Here is a 17,174-nt window from a genome sequence, read left to right as displayed (position 1 = left end):
AAAGTTCAAAAATGAAATTGCAAGGTATTCTTTTGCCTTTCTTCTGTGTCTGGAAGCATGATTTGTACATTGCATATGACAAGTCTTTAGCTTCGTCCATGAGAGAAGTCCAAACTCTGTAGGCACTCACAAATCTTGTCCCTGCACTTTTCCTATATGCATACCTTAGAAAACTATCTACTGGACCATAAGGAAATATTTTATTTATTCTACAAGTTAATTTTTACATAAATGTATATGGTGTTTTAAAATCAAAAAGCTATTTTCTAAAAATCAATTGAAAATTCAAAGAAAAATCTTCAGGTAGGTGGCTCGTTGGTCTAGGGGTATGATTCTCGCTTTGGGTGCGAGAGGTCCCGGGTTCAAATCCCAGACGAGCCCAAATTTTCAGATTCTTTGAAATGGTTCTATTATCTTATTGTAGTCAATTTCCTGAGTGAATTTCAAATGAATGTTGTTTTTTCAAAACTCTCAAAATAGATTGTATTTACTAATTTGCACAATTGAATTTTGTTTTTTGTCAAACTGCTAAAATTATTTGTAAGTACTTATCTGCACACAGCATGTGACATGTCTTGGGTTTTATCCATCAGAAAAACTCTGCTGGGCATCATAAAACTTTGTACAGCAATTTTCAAGCAAGTATACTTAGAAAATTATTGACTATTAGGAAATATTTTATTTATGCTAATATTTCCTCCTTGTACACATTAGTGACTGCTTTAAAATAATATAATTTTCACATAAAATTGGTTAAGATATCAAATAAAACATGCTTACTTGATGATTCTATGATTTTCGCTTTGGGCGCGACAGGTCCCTGGTTCAATTCCCTGACGAGCCCTCTCTTTCTTTTTACGGTGCATCTCATGGTTTATATATATCTGATTTTCTCAATTGGCTAAGTCAATAGCATCAACTGAGTTTTGTTTTTGCCATACTCCCAATAGAATTTGTACATACTTATGAATCTTGCCTTCATCATTTTCCTATTGCCTTTCTTCTATTTATGCATGATTTACACATAGCTTTTTACAAGTCTTGGGTTTTATCGATCAGACAAGTCCAAACTCTGTAGCCATTTTTATATCTTGTCACTGCACTTTCCAAATAAGCACACATAGAAAACTATCAATAGAATCTTACGGAAACATTTTAGTTGTACTACAAATAAGAGCATACTTATTAAAATTTCAACCGTATTGTGGTATATCAGGAAAACTGCAGGTTCCCTTCTGTCTAGATAGCTTTGAATGTTTTAAAAGAATAGTCTCACTTTGAAACACAAAAAGTTCAAAAATGAAATTGCAAGGTATTCTTTTGCTTTTCTTCTGTGTCTGGAAGCATGATTTGTACAATGCTTATGACTAGTCTTTAGCTTCGTCCATGAGAGAAGTCCAAACTCTGTAGGCACTCACAAATCTTGTCCCTGCACTTTTCCTATATGCATACCTTAGAAAACTATCTACTGGACCATAAGGAAATATTTTATTTATTCTACAAATTAATTTTTACATAAATGTATATGGTGTTTTAAAAACAAAAAGCTATTTTCTAAAAATCAATTGAAAAATCAAAAGAAGAATCTTCAGGTAGGTGGCTCGTTGGTCTAGGGGTATGATTCTCGCTTCGGGTGCGAGAAGTCCCGGGTTCAAATCCCGGACAAGCCCAATTTTTCAGATTCTTTGCAATGGTTGTATTATCTTATTGTAGTCAATGTCCTGAGTGAATTTCAACTGAATGTTGTTTTTTCAAAACTCTCAAAATAGATTGTATTTACTAATTTGCACAATTGAATTTTGTTTTTTGTCAAACTGCTAAAATTATTTGTAAGTACTTATCTGCACACAGCATGTGACATGCCTTGGGTTTTATCCATCAGAAAAACTCTGCTGGGCATCATAAAACTTTGTACAGCAATTTTCAAGCAAGTATACTTAGAAAATTATTGACTATTAGGAAATATTTTATTTATGCTAATATTTCCTCCTTGTACACATTAGTGACTGCTTTAAAATAATATAATTTTCACATAAAAACAGTTAAGATATCAAATAAAACATGCTTACTTGATGATTCTATGATTTTCGCTTTGGGCGCGACAGGTCCCTGGTTCAATTCCCTGACTAGCCCTCTCTTTCTTTTTACGGTGCATCTCATGGTTTATATATATCTGATTTTCTCAATTGGCTAAGTCAATAGCATCAACTGAGTTTTGTTTTTCCCATACTCCCAATAGAATTTGTACATACTTATGAATCTTGCCTTCATCATTTTCCTATTGCCTTTCTTCTATTTATGCATGATTTACACATAGCTTTTTACAAGTCTTGGGTTTTATCGATCAGACAAGTCCAAACTCTGTAGCCATTTTTATATCTTGTCACTGCACTTTCCAAATAAGCACACATAGAAAACTATCAATAGAATATTACGGAAACATTTTAGTTGTACTACAAATAAGAGCATACTTATTAAAATTTCAACCGTATTGTGGTATATCAGGAAAACTGCAGGTTCCCTTCTGTCTAGATAGCTTTGAATGTTTTAAAAGAATAGTCTCACTTTGAAACACAAAAAGTTCAAAAATGAAATTGCAAGGTATTCTTTTGCCTTTCTTCTGTGTCTGGAAGCATGATTTGTACAATGCATATGACTAGTCTTTAGCTTCGTCCATGAGAGAAGTCCAAACTCTGTAGGCACTCACAAATCTTGTCCCTGCACTTTTCCTATATGCATACCTTAGAAAGCTATCTACTGGACCATAAGGAAATATTTTATTTATTCTACAAGTTAATTTTTACATAAATGTATATAGTGTTTTAAAAACAAAAAGCTATTTTCTAAAAATCAATTGAAAATTCAAAGAAAAATCTTCAGGTAGGTGGCTCGTTGGTCTAGGGGTATGAATCTCGCTTCGGGTGCGAGAGGTCACGGGTTCAAATCCCGGACGAGCCCAAATTTTCAGATTCTTTGAAATGGTTCTATTATCTTATTGTAGTCAATTTCCTGAGTGAATTTCAAATGAATGTTGTTTTTTCAAAACTCTCAAAATAGATTGTATTTACTAATTTGCACAATTGAATTTTGTTTTTTGTCAAACTGCTAAAATTATTTGTAAGTACTTACCTGCACACAGCATGTGACATGTCTTGGGTTTTATCCATCAGAAAAACTCTGCTGGGCATCATAAAACTTTGTACAGCAATTTTCAAGCAAGTATACTTAGAAAATTATTGACTATTAGGAAATATTTTATTTATGCTAATATTTCCTCCTTGTACACATTAGTGACTGCTTTAAAATAATATAATTTTCACATAAAATTGGTTAAGATATCAAATAAAACATGCTTACTTGATGATTCTATGATTTTCGCTTTGGGCGCGACAGGTCCCTGGTTCAATTCCCTGACGAGCCCTCTCTTTCTTTTTACGGTGCATCTCATGGTTTATATATATCTGATTTTCTCAATTGGCTAAGTCAATAGCATCAACTGAGTTTTGTTTTTGCCATACTCCCAATAGAATTTGTACATACTTATGAATCTTGCCTTCATCATTTTCCTATTGCCTTTCTTCTATTTATGCATGATTTACACATAGCTTTTTACAAGTCTTGGGTTTTATCGATCAGACAAGTCCAAACTCTGTAGCCATTTTTATATCTTGTCACTGCACTTTCCAAATAAGCACACATAGAAAACTATCAATAGAATCTTACGGAAACATTTTAGTTGTACTACAAATAAGAGCATACTTATTAAAATTTCAACCGTATTGTGGTATATCAGGAAAACTGCAGGTTCCCTTCTGTCTAGATAGCTTTGAATGTTTTAAAAGAATAGTCTCACTTTGAAACACAAAAAGTTCAAAAATGAAATTGCAAGGTATTCTTTTGCTTTTCTTCTGTGTCTGGAAGCATGATTTGTACAATGCTTATGACTAGTCTTTAGCTTCGTCCATGAGAGAAGTCCAAACTCTGTAGGCACTCACAAATCTTGTCCCTGCACTTTTCCTATATGCATACCTTAGAAAACTATCTACTGGACCATAAGGAAATATTTTATTTATTCTACAAATTAATTTTTACATAAATGTATATGGTGTTTTAAAAACAAAAAGCTATTTTCTTAAAATCAATTGAAAAATCAAAAGAAGAATCTTCAGGTAGGTGGCTCGTTGGTCTAGGGGTATGATTCTCGCTTCGGGTGCGAGAAGTCCCGGGTTCAAATCCCGGACGAGCCCAATTTTTCAGATTCTTTGCAATGGTTGTATTATCTTATTGTAGTCAATGTCCTGAGTGAATTTCAACTGAATGTTGTTTTTTCAAAACTCTCAAAATAGATTGTATTTACTAATTTGCACAATTGAATTTTGTTTTTTGTCAAACTGCTAAAATTATTTGTAAGTACTTATCTGCACACAGCATGTGACATGCCTTGGGTTTTATCCATCAGAAAAACTCTGCTGGGCATCATAAAACTTTGTACAGCAATTTTCAAGCAAGTATATTTAGAAAATTATTGACTATTAGGAAATATTTTATTTATGCTAATATTTCCTCCTTGTACACATTAGTGACTGCTTTAAAATAATATAATTTTCACATAAAAACAGTTAAGATATCAAATAAAACATGCTTACTTGATGATTCTATGATTTTCGCTTTGGGCGCGACAGGTCCCTGGTTCAATTCCCTGACTAGCCCTCTCTTTCTTTTTACGGTTCATCTCATGGTTTATATATATCTGATTTTCTCAATTGGCTAAGTCAATAGCATCAACTGAGTTTTGTTTTTCCCATACTCCCAATAGAATTTGTACATACTTATGAATCTTGCCTTCATCATTTTCCTATTGCCTTTCTTCTATTTATGCATGATTTACACATAGCTTTTTACAAGTCTTGGGTTTTATTGATCAGACAAGTCCAAACTCTGTAGCCATTTTTATATCTTGTCACTGCACTTTCCAAATAAGCACACATAGAAAACTATCAATAGAATCTTACGGAAACATTTTAGTTATACTACAAATAAGAGCATACTTATTAAAATTTCAACCGTATTGTGGTATATCAGGAAAACTGCAGGTTCCCTTCTGTCTAGATAGCTTTGAATGTTTTAAAAGAATAGTCTCACTTTGAAACACAAAAAGTTCAAAAATGAAATTGCAAGGTATTCTTTTGCCTTTCTTCTGTGTCTGGAAGCATGATTTGTACATTGCATATGACAAGCCTTTAGCTTCGTCCATGAGAGAAGTCCAAACTCTGTAGGCACTCACAAATCTTGTCCCTGCACTTTTCCTATATGCATACCTTAGAAAACTATCTACTGGACCATAAGGAAATATTTTATTTATTCTACAAGTTAATTTTTACATAAATGTATATGGTGTTTTAAAAACAAAAAGCTATTTTCTAAAAATCAATTGAAAATTCAAAGAAAAATCTTCAGGTAGGTGGCTCGTTGGTCTAGGGGTATGATTCTCGCTTCGGGTGCGAGAGGTCCCGGGTTCAAATCCCGGACGAGCCCAAATTTTCAGATTCTTTGAAATGGTTCTATTATCTTATTGTAGTCAATTTCCTGAGTGAATTTCAAATGAATGTTGTTTTTTCAAAACTCTCAAAATAGATTGTATTTACTAATTTGCACAATTGAATTTTGTTTTTTGTCAAACTGCTAAAATTATTTGTAAGTACTTATCTGCACACAGCATGTGACATGTCTTGGGTTTTATCCATCAGAAAAACTCTGCTGGGCATCATAAAACTTTGTACAGCAATTTTCAAGCAAGTATACTTAGAAAATTATTGACTATTAGGAAATATTTTATTTATGCTAATATTTCCTCCTTGTACACATTAGTGACTGCTTTAAAATAATATAATTTTCACATAAAATTGGTTAAGATATCAAATAAAACATGCTTACTTGATGATTCTATGATTTTCGTTTTGGGCGCGACAGGTACCTGGTTCAATTCCCTGTCGAGCCCTCTCTTTCTTTTTACGGTGCATCTCATGGTTTATATATATCTGATTTTCTCAATTGGCTAAGTCAATAGCATCAACTGAGTTTTGTTTTTGCCATACTCCCAATAGAATTTGTACATACTTATGAATCTTGCCTTCATCATTTTCCTATTGCCTTTCTTCTATTTATGCATGATTTACACATAGCTTTTTACAAGTCTTGGGTTTTATCGATCAGACAAGTCCAAACTCTGTAGCCATTTTTATATCTTGTCACTGCACTTTCCAAATAAGCACACATAGAAAACTATCAATAGAATCTTACGGAAACATTTTAGTTGTACTACAAATAAGAGCATACTTATTAAAATTTCAACCGTATTGTGGTATATCAGGAAAACTGCAGGTTCCCTTCTGTCTAGATAGCTTTGAATGTTTTAAAAGAATAGTCTCACTTTGAAACACAAAAAGTTCAAAAATGAAATTGCAAGGTATTCTTTTGCCTTTCTTCTGTGTCTGGAAGCATGATTTGTACAATGCATATGACTAGTCTTTAGCTTCGTCCATGAGAGAAGTCCAAACTCTGTAGGCACTCACAAATCTTGTCCCTGCACTTTTCCTATATGCATACCTTAGAAAACTATCTACTGGACCATAAGGAAATATTTTATTTATTCTACAAGTTAATTATTACATAAATGTATATGGTGTTTTAAAAACAAAAAGCTATTTTCTAAAAATCAATTGAAAAATCCAAAGAAAAATCTTCAGGTAGGTGGCTCGTTGGTCTAGGGGTATGATTCTCGCTTCGGGTGCGAGAGGTCCCGGGTTCAAATCCCGGACGAGCCCAAATTTTCAGATTCTTTGAAATGGTTCTATTATCTTATTGTAGTGAATTTCAAATGAATGTTGTTTTTTCAAAACTCTCAAAATAGATTGTATTTACTAATTTGCACAATTGAATTTTGTTTTTTGTCAAACTGCTAAAATTATTTGTAAGTACTTATCTGCACACAGCATGTGACATGTCTTGGGTTTTATCCATCAGAAAAACTCTGCTGGGCATCATAAAACTTTGCACAGCAATTTTCAAGCAAGTATACTTAGAAAATTATTGACTATTAGGAAATATTTTATTTATGCTAATATTTCCTCCTTGTACACATTAGTGACTGCTTTAAAATAATATAATTTTCACATAAAATTGGTTAAGATATCAAATAAAACATGCTTACTTGATGATTCTATGATTTTTGTTTTGGGCGCGACAGGTCCCTGGTTCAATTCCCTGACGAGCCCTCTCTTTCTTTTTACGGTGCATCTCATGGTTTATATATATCTGATTTTCTCAACTGGCTAAGTCAATAGCATCAACTGAGTTTTGTTTTTGCCATACTCCCAATAGAATTTGTACATACTTATGAATCTTGCCTTCATCATTTTCCTATTGCCTTTCTTCTATTTATGCATGATTTACACATAGCTTTTTACAAGTCTTGGGTTTTATCGATCAGACAAGTCCAAACTCTGTAGCCATTTTTATATCTTGTCACTGCACTTTCCAAATAAGCACACATAGAAAACTATCAATAGAATCTTACAGAAACATTTTAGTTGTACTACAAATAAGAGCATACTTATTAAAATTTCAACCGTATTGTGGTATATCAGGAAAACTGCAGGTTCCCTTCTGTCTAGATAGCTTTGAATGTTTTAAAAGAATAGTCTCACTTTGAAACACAAAAAGTTCAAAAATGAAATTGCAAGGTATTCTTTTGCCTTTCTTCTGTGTCTGGAAGCATGATTTGTACAATGCATATGACTAGTCTTTAGCTTCGTCCATGAGAGAAGTCCAAACTCTGTAGGCACTCACAAATCTTGTCCCTGCACTTTTCCTATATGCATACCTTAGAAAGCTATCTACTGGACCATAAGGAAATATTTTATTTATTCTACAAGTTAATTTTTACATAAATGTATATGGTGTTTTAAAAACAAAAAGCTATTTTCTAAAAATCAATTGAAAATTCAAAGAAGAATCTTCAGGTAGGTGGCTCGTTGGTCTAGGGGTATGATTCTCGCTTCGGGTGCGAGAGGTCCCGGGTTCAAATCCCGGACGAGCCCAAATTTTCAGATTCTTTGAAATGGTTCTATTATCTTATTGTAGTCAATTTCCTGAGTGAATTTCAAATGAATGTTGTTTTTTCAAAACTCTCAAAATAGATTGTATTTACTAATTTGCACAATTGAATTTTGTTTTTTGTCAAACTGCTAAAATTATTTGTAAGTACTTATCTGCACACAGCATGTGACATGTCTTGGGTTTTATCCATCAGAAAAACTCTGCTGGGCATCATAAAACTTTGTACAGCAATTTTCAAGCAAGTATACTTAGAAAATTATTGACTATTAGGAAATATTTTATTTATGCTAATATTTCCTCCTTGTACACATTAGTGACTGCTTTAAAATAATATAATTTTCACATAAAATTGGTTAAGATATCAAATAAAACATGCTTACTTGATGATTCTATGATTTTCGTTTTGGGCGCGACAGGTACCTGGTTCAATTCCCTGTCGAGCCCTCTCTTTCTTTTTACGGTGCATCTCATGGTTTATATATATCTGATTTTCTCAATTGGCTAAGTCAATAGCATCAACTGAGTTTTGTTTTTGCCATACTCCCAATAGAATTTGTACATACTTATGAATCTTGCCTTCATCATTTTCCTATTGCCTTTCTTCTATTTATGCATGATTTACACATAGCTTTTTACAAGTCTTGGGTTTTATCGATCAGACAAGTCCAAACTCTGTAGCCATTTTTATATCTTGTCACTGCACTTTCCAAATAAGCACACATAGAAAACTATCAATAGAATCTTACGGAAACATTTTAGTTGTACTACAAATAAGAGCATACTTATTAAAATTTCAACCGTATTGTGGTATATCAGGAAAACTGCAGGTTCCCTTCTGTCTAGATAGCTTTGAATGTTTTAAAAGAATAGTCTCACTTTGAAACACAAAAAGTTCAAAAATGAAATTGCAAGGTATTCTTTTGCCTTTCTTCTGTGTCTGGAAGCATGATTTGTACAATGCATATGACTAGTCTTTAGCTTCGTCCATGAGAGAAGTCCAAACTCTGTAGGCACTCACAAATCTTGTCCCTGCACTTTTCCTATATGCATACCTTAGAAAACTATCTACTGGACCATAAGGAAATATTTTATTTATTCTACAAGTTAATTATTACATAAATGTATATGGTGTTTTAAAAACAAAAAGCTATTTTCTAAAAATCAATTGAAAAATCCAAAGAAAAATCTTCAGGTAGGTGGCTCGTTGGTCTAGGGGTATGATTCTCGCTTCGGGTGCGAGAGGTCCCGGGTTCAAATCCCGGACGAGCCCAAATTTTCAGATTCTTTGAAATGGTTCTATTATCTTATTGTAGTGAATTTCAAATGAATGTTGTTTTTTCAAAACTCTCAAAATAGATTGTATTTACTAATTTGCACAATTGAATTTTGTTTTTTGTCAAACTGCTAAAATTATTTGTAAGTACTTATCTGCACACAGCATGTGACATGTCTTGGGTTTTATCCATCAGAAAAACTCTGCTGGGCATCATAAAACTTTGCACAGCAATTTTCAAGCAAGTATACTTAGAAAATTATTGACTATTAGGAAATATTTTATTTATGCTAATATTTCCTCCTTGTACACATTAGTGACTGCTTTAAAATAATATAATTTTCACATAAAATTGGTTAAGATATCAAATAAAACATGCTTACTTGATGATTCTATGATTTTTGTTTTGGGCGCGACAGGTCCCTGGTTCAATTCCCTGACGAGCCCTCTCTTTCTTTTTACGGTGCATCTCATGGTTTATATATATCTGATTTTCTCAACTGGCTAAGTCAATAGCATCAACTGAGTTTTGTTTTTGCCATACTCCCAATAGAATTTGTACATACTTATGAATCTTGCCTTCATCATTTTCCTATTGCCTTTCTTCTATTTATGCATGATTTACACATAGCTTTTTACAAGTCTTGGGTTTTATCGATCAGACAAGTCCAAACTCTGTAGCCATTTTTATATCTTGTCACTGCACTTTCCAAATAAGCACACATAGAAAACTATCAATAGAATCTTACAGAAACATTTTAGTTGTACTACAAATAAGAGCATACTTATTAAAATTTCAACCGTATTGTGGTATATCAGGAAAACTGCAGGTTCCCTTCTGTCTAGATAGCTTTGAATGTTTTAAAAGAATAGTCTCACTTTGAAACACAAAAAGTTCAAAAATGAAATTGCAAGGTATTCTTTTGCCTTTCTTCTGTGTCTGGAAGCATGATTTGTACAATGCATATGACTAGTCTTTAGCTTCGTCCATGAGAGAAGTCCAAACTCTGTAGGCACTCACAAATCTTGTCCCTGCACTTTTCCTATATGCATACCTTAGAAAGCTATCTACTGGACCATAAGGAAATATTTTATTTATTCTACAAGTTAATTTTTACATAAATGTATATGGTGTTTTAAAAACAAAAAGCTATTTTCTAAAAATCAATTGAAAATTCAAAGAAGAATCTTCAGGTAGGTGGCTCGTTGGTCTAGGGGTATGATTCTCGCTTCGGGTGCGAGAGGTCCCGGGTTCAAATCCCGGACGAGCCCAAATTTTCAGATTCTTTGAAATGGTTCTATTATCTTATTGTAGTGAATTTTCTAATGAATGTTGTTTTTTCAAAACTCTCAAAATAGATTGTATTTACTAATTTGCACAATTGAATTTTGATTTTTGTCAAACTGCTAAAATTATTTGTAAGTACTTATCTGCACACAGCATGTGACATGTCTTGGGTTTTATCCATCAGAAAAACTCTGCTAGGCATCATAAAACTTTGTACAGCAATTTTCAAGCAAGTATACTTAGAAAATTATAGACTATTAGGAAATATTTTATTTATGCTAATATTTCCTCCTTGTACACATTAGTGACTGCTTTAAAATAATATAATTTTCACATAAAATTGGTTAAGATATCAAATAAAACATGCTTACTTGATGATTCTATGATTTTCGTTTTGGGCGCGACAGTTCCCTGGTTCAATTCCCTGACGAGCCCTCTCTTTCTTTTTACGGTGCATCTCATGGTTTATATATATCTGATTTTCTCAATTGGCTAAGTCAATAGCATCAACTGAGTTTTGTTTTTGCCATACTCCCAATAGAATTTGTACATACTTATGAATCTTGCCTTCATCATTTTCCTATTGCCTTTCTTCTATTTATGCATGATTTACACATAGCTTTTTACAAGTCTTGGGTTTTATCGATCAGACAAGTCAAAACTCTGTAGCCATTTTTATATCTTGTCACTGCACTTTCCAAATAAGCACACATGGAAAACTATCAATAGAATCTTACGGAAACATTTTAGTTGTACTACAAATAAGAGCATACTTATTAAAATTTCAACCGTATTGTGGTATATCAGGAAAACTGCAGGTTCCCTTCTGTCTAGATAGCTTTGAATGTTTTAAAAGAATAGTCTCACTTTGAAACACAAAAAGTTCAAAAATGAAATTGCAAGGTATTCTTTTGCCTTTCTTCTGTGTCTGGAAGCATGATTTGTACAATGCATATGACTAGTCTTTAGCTTCGTCCATGAGAGAAGTCCAAACTCTGTAGGCACTCACAAATCTTGTCCCTGCACTTTTCCTATATGCATACCTTAGAAAACTATCTACTGGACCATAAGGAAATATTTTATTTATTCTACAAGTTAATTATTACATAAATGTATATGGTGTTTTAAAAACAAAAAGCTATTTTCTAAAAATCAATTGAAAAATCCAAAGAAAAATCTTCAGGTAGGTGGCTCGTTGGTCTAGGGGTATGATTCTCGCTTCGGGTGCGAGAGGTCCCGGGTTCAAATCCCGGACGAGCCCAAATTTTCAGATTCTTTGAAATGGTTCTATTATCTTATTGTAGTGAATTTCAAATGAATGTTGTTTTTTCAAAACTCTCAAAATAGATTGTATTTACTAATTTGCACAATTGAATTTTGTTTTTTGTCAAACTGCTAAAATTATTTGTAAGTACTTATCTGCACACAGCATGTGACATGTCTTGGGTTTTATCCATCAGAAAAACTCTGCTGGGCATCATAAAACTTTGCACAGCAATTTTCAAGCAAGTATACTTAGAAAATTATTGACTATTAGGAAATATTTTATTTATGCTAATATTTCCTCCTTGTACACATTAGTGACTGCTTTAAAATAATATAATTTTCACATAAAATTGGTTAAGATATCAAATAAAACATGCTTACTTGATGATTCTATGATTTTTGTTTTGGGCGCGACAGGTCCCTGGTTCAATTCCCTGACGAGCCCTCTCTTTCTTTTTACGGTGCATCTCATGGTTTATATATATCTGATTTTCTCAACTGGCTAAGTCAATAGCATCAACTGAGTTTTGTTTTTGCCATACTCCCAATAGAATTTGTACATACTTATGAATCTTGCCTTCATCATTTTCCTATTGCCTTTCTTCTATTTATGCATGATTTACACATAGCTTTTTACAAGTCTTGGGTTTTATCGATCAGACAAGTCCAAACTCTGTAGCCATTTTTATATCTTGTCACTGCACTTTCCAAATAAGCACACATAGAAAACTATCAATAGAATCTTACAGAAACATTTTAGTTGTACTACAAATAAGAGCATACTTATTAAAATTTCAACCGTATTGTGGTATATCAGGAAAACTGCAGGTTCCCTTCTGTCTAGATAGCTTTGAATGTTTTAAAAGAATAGTCTCACTTTGAAACACAAAAAGTTCAAAAATGAAATTGCAAGGTATTCTTTTGCCTTTCTTCTGTGTCTGGAAGCATGATTTGTACAATGCATATGACTAGTCTTTAGCTTCGTCCATGAGAGAAGTCCAAACTCTGTAGGCACTCACAAATCTTGTCCCTGCACTTTTTCTATATGCATACCTTAGAAAGCTATCTACTGGACCATAAGGAAATATTTTATTTATTCTACAAGTTAATTTTTACATAAATGTATATGGTGTTTTAAAAACAAAAAGCTATTTTCTAAAAATCAATTGAAAATTCAAAGAAGAATCTTCAGGTAGGTGGCTCGTTGGTCTAGGGGTATGATTCTCGCTTCGGGTGCGAGAGGTCCCGGGTTCAAATCCCGGACGAGCCCAAATTTTCAGATTCTTTGAAATGGTTCTATTATCTTATTGTAGTGAATTTCAAATGAATGTTGTTTTTTCAAAACTCTCAAAATAGATTGTATTTACTAATTTGCACAATTGAATTTTGTTTTTTGTCAAACTGCTAAAATTATTTGTAAGTACTTATCTGCACACAGCATGTGAAATGTCTTGGGTTTTATCCATCAGAAAAACTCTGCTAGGCATCATAAAACTTTGTACAGCAATTTTCAAGCAAGTATACTTAGAAAATTATAGACTATTAGGAAATATTTTATTTATGCTAATATTTCCTCCTTGTACACATTAGTGACTGCTTTAAAATAATATAATTTTCACATAAAATTGGTTAAGATATCAAATAAAACATGCTTACTTGATGATTCTATGATTTTCGTTTTGGGCGCGACAGTTCCCTGGTTCAATTCCCTGACGAGCCCTCTCTTTCTTTTTACGGTGCATCTCATGGTTTATATATATCTGATTTTCTCAATTGGCTAAGTCAATAGCATCAACTGAGTTTTGTTTTTGCCATACTCCCAATAGAATTTGTACATACTTATGAATCTTGCCTTCATCATTTTCCTATTGCCTTTCTTCTATTTATGCATGATTTACACATAGCTTTTTACAAGTCTTGGGTTTTATCGATCAGACAAGTCAAAACTCTGTAGCCATTTTTATATCTTGTCACTGCACTTTCCAAATAAGCACACATAGAAAACTATCAATAGAATCTTACGGAAACATTTTAGTTGTACTACAAATAAGAGCATACTTATTAAAATTTCAACCGTATTGTGGTATATCAGGAAAACTGCAGGTTCCCTTCTGTCTAGATAGCTTTGAATGTTTTAAAAGAATAGTCTCACTTTGAAACACAAAAAGTTCAAAAATGAAATTGCAAGGTATTCTTTTGCCTTTCTTCTGTGTCTGGAAGCATGATTTGTACATTGCATATGACAAGTCTTTAGCTTCGTCCATGAGAGAAGTCCAAACTCTGTAGGCACTCACAAATCTTGTCCCTGCACTTTTCCTATATGCATACCTTAGAAAACTATCTACTGGACCATAAGGAAATATTTTATTTATTCTACAAGTTAATTTTTACATAAATGTATATGGTGTTTTAAAATCAAAAAGCTATTTTCTAAAAATCAATTGAAAATTCAAAGAAAAATCTTCAGGTAGGTGGCTCGTTGGTCTAGGGGTATGATTCTCGCTTTGGGTGCGAGAGGTCCCGGGTTCAAATCCCGGACGAGCCCAAATTTTCAGATTCTTTGAAATGGTTCTATTATCTTATTGTAGTCAATTTCCTGAGTGAATTTCAAATGAATGTTGTTTTTTCAAAACTCTCAAAATAGATTGTATTTACTAATTTGCACAATTGAATTTTGTTTTTTGTCAAACTGCTAAAATTATTTGTAAGTACTTATCTGCACACAGCATGTGACATGTCTTGGGTTTTATCCATCAGAAAAACTCTGCTGGGCATCATAAAACTTTGTACAGCAATTTTCAAGCAAGTATACTTAGAAAATTATTGACTATTAGGAAATATTTTATTTATGCTAATATTTCCTCCTTGTACACATTAGTGACTGCTTTAAAATAATATAATTTTCACATAAAATTGGTTAAGATATCAAATAAAACATGCTTACTTGATGATTCTATGATTTTCGCTTTGGGCGCGACAGGTCCCTGGTTCAATTCCCTGACGAGCCCTCTCTTTCTTTTTACGGTGCATCTCATGGTTTATATATATCTGATTTTCTCAATTGGCTAAGTCAATAGCATCAACTGAGTTTTGTTTTTGCCATACTCCCAATAGAATTTGTACATACTTATGAATCTTGCCTTCATCATTTTCCTATTGCCTTTCTTCTATTTATGCATGATTTACACATAGCTTTTTACAAGTCTTGGGTTTTATCGATCAGACAAGTCCAAACTCTGTAGCCATTTTTATATCTTGTCACTGCACTTTCCAAATAAGCACACATAGAAAACTATCAATAGAATCTTACGGAAACATTTTAGTTGTACTACAAATAAGAGCATACTTATTAAAATTTCAACCGTATTGTGGTATATCAGGAAAACTGCAGGTTCCCTTCTGTCTAGATAGCTTTGAATGTTTTAAAAGAATAGTCTCACTTTGAAACACAAAAAGTTCAAAAATGAAATTGCAAGGTATTCTTTTGCTTTTCTTCTGTGTCTGGAAGCATGATTTGTACAATGCTTATGACTAGTCTTTAGCTTCGTCCATGAGAGAAGTCCAAACTCTGTAGGCACTCACAAATCTTGTCCCTGCACTTTTCCTATATGCATACCTTAGAAAACTATCTACTGGACCATAAGGAAATATTTTATTTATTCTACAAATTAATTTTTACATAAATGTATATGGTGTTTTAAAAACAAAAAGCTATTTTCTTAAAATCAATTGAAAAATCAAAAGAAGAATCTTCAGGTAGGTGGCTCGTTGGTCTAGGGGTATGATTCTCGCTTCGGGTGCGAGAAGTCCCGGGTTCAAATCCCGGACAAGCCCAATTTTTCAGATTCTTTGCAATGGTTGTATTATCTTATTGTAGTCAATGTCCTGAGTGAATTTCAACTGAATGTTGTTTTTTCAAAACTCTCAAAATAGATTGTATTTACTAATTTGCACAATTGAATTTTGTTTTTTGTCAAACTGCTAAAATTATTTGTAAGTACTTATCTGCACACAGCATGTGACATGCCTTGGGTTTTATCCATCAGAAAAACTCTGCTGGGCATCATAAAACTTTGTACAGCAATTTTCAAGCAATTATACTTAGAAAATTATTGACTATTAGGAAATATTTTATTTATGCTAATATTTCCTCCTTGTACACATTAGTGACTGCTTTAAAATAATATAATTTTCACATAAAAACAGTTAAGATATCAAATAAAACATGCTTACTTGATGATTCTATGATTTTCGCTTTGGGCGCGACAGGTCCCTGGTTCAATTCCCTGACTAGCCCTCTCTTTCTTTTTACGGTGCATCTCATGGTTTATATATATCTGATTTTCTCAATTGGCTAAGTCAATAGCATCAACTGAGTTTTGTTTTTCCCATACTCCCAATAGAATTTGTACATACTTATGAATCTTGCCTTCATCATTTTCCTATTGCCTTTCTTCTATTTATGCATGATTTACACATAGCTTTTTACAAGTCTTGGGTTTTATTGATCAGACAAGTCCAAACTCTGTAGCCATTTTTATATCTTGTCACTGCACTTTCCAAATAAGCACACATAGAAAACTATCAATAGAATCTTACGGAAACATTTTAGTTATACTACAAATAAGAGCATACTTATTAAAATTTCAACCGTATTGTGGTATATCAGGAAAACTGCAGGTTCCCTTCTGTCTAGATAGCTTTGAATGTTTTAAAAGAATAGTCTCACTTTGAAACACAAAAAGTTCAAAAATGAAATTGCAAGGTATTCTTTTGCCTTTCTTCTGTGTCTGGAAGCATGATTTGTACATTGCATATGACAAGCCTTTAGCTTCGTCCATGAGAGAAGTCCAAACTCTGTAGGCACTCACAAATCTTGTCCCTGCACTTTTCCTTTATGCATACCTTAGAAAACTATCTACTGGACCATAAGGAAATATTTTATTTATTCTACAAATTAATTTTTACATAAATGTATATGGTGTTTTAAAAACAAAAAGCTATTTTCTTAAAATCAATTGAAAAATCCAAAGAAAAATCTTCAGGTAGGAGGCTCGTTGGTCTAGGGGTATGATTCTCGCTTCGGGTGCGAGAGGTCCCGGGTTCAAATCCCGGATGAGCCCAAATTTTCAGATTCTTTGAAATGGTTCTATTATCTTATTGTAGTCAATTTCCTGAGTGAATTTCAAATGAATGTTGTTTTTTCAAAACTCTCAAAATAGATTGTAT

General features: G+C 32.9%; 14 non-coding genes across 14 annotated transcripts; all 14 read left to right on the top strand.

Moving 5' to 3' along the window:
* Positions 1-309: 309 nt before the first annotated feature.
* TRNAP-UGG (transfer RNA proline (anticodon UGG)) lies at positions 310-381 on the top strand. Its single transcript has one exon. It is a non-coding gene; the product is annotated as a tRNA-Pro (tRNA).
* A 1,217-nt stretch (positions 382-1,598) lies between these two features.
* Positions 1,599-1,670, top strand: TRNAP-CGG (transfer RNA proline (anticodon CGG)). The gene has a single exon. It is a non-coding gene; the product is annotated as a tRNA-Pro (tRNA).
* A 1,216-nt stretch (positions 1,671-2,886) lies between these two features.
* Positions 2,887-2,958, top strand: TRNAP-CGG (transfer RNA proline (anticodon CGG)). The gene has a single exon. It is a non-coding gene; the product is annotated as a tRNA-Pro (tRNA).
* Positions 2,959-4,175: 1,217 nt separating this feature from the next.
* TRNAP-CGG (transfer RNA proline (anticodon CGG)) lies at positions 4,176-4,247 on the top strand. Its single transcript has one exon. It is a non-coding gene; the product is annotated as a tRNA-Pro (tRNA).
* Positions 4,248-5,463: 1,216 nt separating this feature from the next.
* TRNAP-CGG (transfer RNA proline (anticodon CGG)) lies at positions 5,464-5,535 on the top strand. Its single transcript has one exon. It is a non-coding gene; the product is annotated as a tRNA-Pro (tRNA).
* A 1,217-nt stretch (positions 5,536-6,752) lies between these two features.
* TRNAP-CGG (transfer RNA proline (anticodon CGG)) lies at positions 6,753-6,824 on the top strand. Its single transcript has one exon. It is a non-coding gene; the product is annotated as a tRNA-Pro (tRNA).
* Positions 6,825-8,027: 1,203 nt separating this feature from the next.
* Positions 8,028-8,099, top strand: TRNAP-CGG (transfer RNA proline (anticodon CGG)). The gene has a single exon. It is a non-coding gene; the product is annotated as a tRNA-Pro (tRNA).
* A 1,217-nt stretch (positions 8,100-9,316) lies between these two features.
* TRNAP-CGG (transfer RNA proline (anticodon CGG)) lies at positions 9,317-9,388 on the top strand. The gene has a single exon. It is a non-coding gene; the product is annotated as a tRNA-Pro (tRNA).
* Positions 9,389-10,591: 1,203 nt separating this feature from the next.
* On the top strand, positions 10,592-10,663 carry TRNAP-CGG (transfer RNA proline (anticodon CGG)). Its single transcript has one exon. It is a non-coding gene; the product is annotated as a tRNA-Pro (tRNA).
* A 1,205-nt stretch (positions 10,664-11,868) lies between these two features.
* On the top strand, positions 11,869-11,940 carry TRNAP-CGG (transfer RNA proline (anticodon CGG)). The gene has a single exon. It is a non-coding gene; the product is annotated as a tRNA-Pro (tRNA).
* Positions 11,941-13,143: 1,203 nt separating this feature from the next.
* On the top strand, positions 13,144-13,215 carry TRNAP-CGG (transfer RNA proline (anticodon CGG)). The gene has a single exon. It is a non-coding gene; the product is annotated as a tRNA-Pro (tRNA).
* Positions 13,216-14,418: 1,203 nt separating this feature from the next.
* TRNAP-UGG (transfer RNA proline (anticodon UGG)) lies at positions 14,419-14,490 on the top strand. Its single transcript has one exon. It is a non-coding gene; the product is annotated as a tRNA-Pro (tRNA).
* Positions 14,491-15,707: 1,217 nt separating this feature from the next.
* Positions 15,708-15,779, top strand: TRNAP-CGG (transfer RNA proline (anticodon CGG)). Its single transcript has one exon. It is a non-coding gene; the product is annotated as a tRNA-Pro (tRNA).
* A 1,217-nt stretch (positions 15,780-16,996) lies between these two features.
* TRNAP-CGG (transfer RNA proline (anticodon CGG)) lies at positions 16,997-17,068 on the top strand. The gene has a single exon. It is a non-coding gene; the product is annotated as a tRNA-Pro (tRNA).
* The last annotated feature ends 106 nt before the right edge of the window (positions 17,069-17,174 follow it).

This window comes from Taudactylus pleione, unplaced genomic scaffold, assembly GCF_031769625.1.
Source record: "Taudactylus pleione unplaced genomic scaffold, aTauple2 ptg000192l, whole genome shotgun sequence".
NCBI classification, from domain to species: domain Eukaryota; kingdom Metazoa; phylum Chordata; class Amphibia; order Anura; family Myobatrachidae; genus Taudactylus; species Taudactylus pleione.
Note: the sequence above shows the minus strand (reverse complement) of the source record. Positions and strands in the feature narration are given on the sequence as shown.